Consider the following 5,368-nt stretch of genomic DNA (forward strand, 5'->3'; position numbering starts at 1 on the left):
CATAACTGGCCGAACATCCCATTCCCGTTAGGTATCTTTCCTGGATCCTATATTCTCGGGATCCCATTCCTTTACGGAATACCACTATCTTGGAACCTCTTAGAGTACTCCCCCTGCTCTAGCACTTAATTAGAGTTCTTTTCTTGCTCGGCCATCTCGTTGCCGAACAGACTGCTTGGACCAGTTACTTCACATGCAACTGGTCCTTTATCAACTACTTGGACCAATGTCTTCTCAGGAGCTCTCCTCCTGTTCGGCCCTTTTGTTGCCGAACAAACTACTTGGACCATTGACTTCTCATGTCACTGTTCCTTTATTAGTCTCTTGGTCCAATAACTTCTCATGTTTACTAGACCTCAACCCTGTAAAGAATTCCTGGACCAATGACTTCTCATGTCGCCGGTTCTTATTGCCGACCACCGTATTGCATGGTGACTTTATCCTATCTTATTCAAACCATGGTCCCACGTATCACGTGTTCGGACCCTATTTGGGTCTGTTCAAGAATACCTCCCTACAATTGCTCCCCAGCTTTGCTTGTTATTCCTACTCAAATAAAGTGCAAAGCTCCCAAGAACAGAGCAAATTCATTCTGCTCCTACACCTTGTTTTACAAAAATTGGTGCAACTTTCATCATTAGTCCAGGCAAAATGCCTCATCGTTTGGGCTGGGCAGGCTTGTCCTGCCCTTTACTTTACACATGGCACTCATCGTACTACCTACATTAAATGCGGATGGACGTCTTTGGGGAACAGAACGTCCAAACGGCGTCTGGGGTGACGTTTCACATACGCCACCCCACTTATTAGGGTATTTTTGGGTTTTCGTCCCATTTTAAACCCAATGTCTCTCTCTAAACTCTCTCTGCAAAAAGACTACTCGTACACACCCGCCATTGGACCTCTGTTCACCTTCTCAAGGTCTCCTCTTTCCTGCATTTAGGAACTCCGATCATTGATCCATTGTAAGTCTTTACTCCCCATTTCGCCCTATTTCTCTCGCAGATTTAGGGTAAAGTTGATTTTTGGGATTTCTTCGATACCCCTTCTCTCGTCTGTAAAACATACCTTTCAACAATGGGGAGATTTAGATGGCACTGTAACACACCCCAGGCTATGGCTAACTTCAGATCTCGCTATGAGATCCCCGACAACGTAGCCACTGCACTTGCCTCTGAGGACGCCGTCCGTGAGTGTCCTGATCATGACACCCTTCATATCCTTGTCGTTGTCGTCGTCGAGGGTGGAGTTAGGTTTCCTCTGCCCCCTTTGCTTCGTCAGGTCTTGGCCTACTATAGGTTATCCCCAATGTAGGTTTCGGCCAATTTCTTTAGGGTCGTTGTGGGCATAAATGCCATAAACCAAATGCTTGGCACGTCCCTAGGACTGTATGACATCCACCATCTATATAGCATTTCTAGGACAAAAGACGCCATTATGTATTATTTGAAGAGTAGGGATTCCAGAAAAAGCTTGTGCTTGAACTTCCTGACTCTGCTCGAGGGGATGATGATGACTTCCTCGTCGTCATGAGGAACTTCGAGCCCAGGGACGAGGATGACAAAGTGATAGGCTTTCATGCCCCTCACAGATTTGGTCAACCACGTTAGTTCTTTTCCTCTTCGTAGAACTTTACTTTGCCATATAATATATTCGAATTGCCTTTTAAACTGTTTTATTGGTCCTGATTTCATTTTTTTACAGCTACAAACGTTAACCAAGGGCATAATATCAGTACCCCCTCAGTTCATGTAGAAGATATCAACCGTGCACTAGCTTTCAACGGACAGGGAACCCATCTCATAGGCCGAGCGAGAGCAGCCCAAGTCCTTCTTAGTTATAAAGCCTCATATGGCGGTTTCATTGACCGCTGCACTCGAGCAGCAGATAATCCAGACCTCACAACCCCTTCTTCCTCAAATCTCGATCAAGGAAGAAACAGTCGTTCCCAAACTCCTCCTATTCCGGACTTGCCAATCCAATTGGCCGAAGAAGTTTCCTCCTTAACCTCCAGTGGCTATACTCCCTCTCCTCCATCAAGACAAGACATGGTATAGCTCAACCAGCCAATCAACCTTAGCAGCCTCTTGACCCTTCCTGCCCGAGGTTGGGGCCGTGGCACTGCTCGTGGCCAAGTTGCTTTTCAAAGCCACAACTCATCTCACGGCTGTCATGTCGTAATCCAATCTAATGTTCCGCCGAGACTTTCGCCTGAGGAAGTTAAAGCTAGCCACAGGGACAAGCGTCAATGTTTGGAAACAACTACAGATGAGAACCTTCATCCATAGAGTGCGCCGTCTCCCATCTGGGCTCCTAAGTTCACTCATGGAAACCATCCCGTGAGCATTAGAGAGAGTGCAGAGTCTGAAGGGACTACACTAGCCCTTTCCCAGGCCTTCTTGTTGCCTGGTGATATGTAGATAAAGGTCAACAGCTCCCCTGACAACCTTCTCGGCTTCTTCATGGTCAATAGTGCCAAGGTTTGTTTTTGTATTTCAGCACTTCTACACTCTTCTCATTCCCCACTTGCATTACTGATTACCTTTGGTATACCAGGCTATGCAGAAAATGGTTTCCATGGCCCAAAAGCAGGGCCAGTTGATGAGCGTAAAATATTGACATGTTGAAGCCCCAATATCATATGTCTTCTAGTTCTTTATTGTGCCTAATTAAATATAGTTATCATCTTTTTGATCATTTATGTTAAATTACTTAATTATGCAGGAAAGATGATAATTGCATTCAAAGCAAATGGAGGATTCAATTAAGTTGTGATTTGGAATCAAGAATAGGCCGCAACACGGATTTGGTTCTGCACGTGATTAGGACTCGATTAAGGCAAGTCATTGATTCATAATTTGGGAGCATGTACTGGTAATTCGAAATCTACACGCAGCTAAGGGTTTATTCTTAGAAATCAAAGGCTATCATAAAAGGCAGAATTGGGTTTGAGAATCAAGGAAAAGAAGGAAAGACAATTTCTAAGAGAAATCTTTAAGTGAACCAAGTAACAAGGATTCTCCTTATTAAGGAAATAAATCTTGGCAGTGTGTATTAAAAAGGGCATTAGGCTTTGCACAGAAAAGAACACACACAGAATTCGGCTTGGGAGATTGCACTGGAATCAGAGAATTCTCACGGCAAAGAGAGCAAGAAGAAATTAAAGCCTTGTGCCAGAAAAAATTCTTATCTTTTGTAAGCTTATTATGGAGTTCTTTTATTTGAATATGTGTTCGTACTCCATGAGCGGCTAAACTCTTCAACTAGGGTTGAGGATGAAGCCCCATTAACAATTACTATTTATATATTCATGAGATTTGATTTTTACCTGAATATGTGGTTTGATTTTGATTAAATTGTTCTTACTCCAAATCAATTGTTAGGGATAGATTATGGATATGAGTTCAATCATATTTTTCTCATGATTTGGAATTGTCTTTAACATTGAACGCTGGTTTTTCATCGTTAACTATTAAACTGGATATTTATTGTGATTTGTTAAAAGCGGATACAATTAATGATTTGGTTTTATACTTGCGAGCAGAGAGGAACAAACATTAGACTTTTTAATGAACTTTCACAATGAAACTTTCCATGGTAACAGAATTAGCTTTCAGATTATCATGAAGAAATTTTGGGTAAAGTTAATGATCATGAATATATAATGATACTAGTTAATGGGTGTGGATTCCGAAACCCTAGTATTTTCTCCTTTGATTAAAAAGAAATTTCAGTTTCCTCGTCTTTAATAATTTAGTTTATTGTTTTTACTTTTCACTTTTAGTTTAAAAATCAATCTCAAACTTCTGTCAACTAGGTTAGGGTTGGATCATTTTAAAATTATTTAGTTTTCCTATAAAAATCACAAGTCCCTGTGGGTTCGACCTCGCTCTCGCCATACTATATTATAACACGATTCGTGCGCTTGCGAGTACATTGAAATTTCACATCAAGTTTTTGGCGCCGTTGCCGGGGACTTAATTATTTTTTTTTTAGGAAATCTAGATATTTGAATTGATTTTACTCTTCTACTAGTTTAGTTAACAAAAAAAAAAACAAAATTAAAAAAAAGTTTGCATTTAACTTAATCTGTTTCATTTGAACCTCTTTTATTTCCTTATTTCACCTTTGTTTAAGTCTCTGTGTGACTTGGCATTACTGTGGCAGTAAGATCAACTAAAGCTACAGGTGTTTGATTGTGAGAACTTTTGGAACCACTGCAATTTTTGCATGTGCCCCCACAGTGGTTGGAATTGGAAGCACGAATTGAAGGTTAGCTAGTACAGCTTAATTTATTGTCATTTCTTATTCATTTTTGGTTTTCTTATTAACGTTTTAGTGAGTCAGTTTTTTATTTTTTATTTTTATTTTTATTTTTTGAAAAAAAAATAAAAATTATCATTGTAGCCACTGTTAGCTTACTTTACTCTACGTCGTGACGCGTTAGTGTTTAGATTTTCATTTTGATAAGTAGTAAAGAGCATCCTGTCATTCTTCCTAAGTCTTGACTGTTTGTCCGAGAAAAAAAAAATTCATTTAGTTCTGTTGCATTTTCATTTTCATTTAGTTCTTCCTAAGTCCTAACGTTTTAATACCTCTTGATCCGGAAATTGAGAGAACCTTTAGACGCAGCTTAAACATTCAAAGAGTGGAGCATACTCAATTAAAAATGACGGAACTTGCAGAAGATACAAAACCTTTAAGAGAGTTGTTTTCACCCGTAACCACAAATCCTCTTTCTTGTATTGTGTTACCCACAACAAATGCGACACATTTTGAGCTGAAACATCACACAATACAACTTCTTCCTCAATTTCATGGGATTGAACGAGAGGATCCATACATGCATGTTGAAGACTTTCTTGAAATTTGTGCTACCTTTAGGTTTCAAAATTTTTCTGAGGAGTCTGTTAAATTGCGTCTTTTTCCCTTCTCACTGAAAGATAAAGCAAAGGCATGGTTAAATTCTCTACCCTCTGGCTCAATCACTTCATGGGACATCCTTGTTAAAAAGTTTCTTTCAAAATTCTTTTCAATGTCAAGAACAACTACTCTAAGAAGGGAGATTATTGATTTTTGTCAAGAAGAACATGAAAAATTTTATGAGAGTTGGGAGAGATTGAAAGATCTTATTTTAAAGTGCCCCCCTCATGGTTTTGAAACATGGAGACTAGTTCAATTTTTTTATAATGGTTTAACTCAGTCTAACCGCAATATGCTTGAGTCAATGAACGGGGGTGGTTTTCTAAATCTTAGGGGCGATGCAGCTTATGAATTTCTTGAAAATTTGTCTGATAGCTCTCAACAGTGGGATTTTACTTCTCATAGAGACAAACAATCTTCTATATCTAAGAGAGGGGGAGTATAT

The 5,368-nt window shown here is 39.6% G+C and overlaps 1 non-coding gene across 1 annotated transcript; it reads right to left on the reverse strand.

The window, feature by feature from the left end:
* Positions 1 to 5,050: 5,050 nt before the first annotated feature.
* Positions 5,051 to 5,157, reverse strand: LOC131325006 (small nucleolar RNA R71). The gene has a single exon (XR_009199574.1). It is a non-coding gene; the product is annotated as a small nucleolar RNA R71 (small nucleolar RNA).
* Positions 5,158 to 5,368: the final 211 nt, after the last annotated feature.

Source organism: Rhododendron vialii, chromosome 4a, assembly GCF_030253575.1.
Source record: "Rhododendron vialii isolate Sample 1 chromosome 4a, ASM3025357v1".
NCBI classification, from domain to species: Eukaryota; Viridiplantae; Streptophyta; class Magnoliopsida; order Ericales; family Ericaceae; genus Rhododendron; species Rhododendron vialii.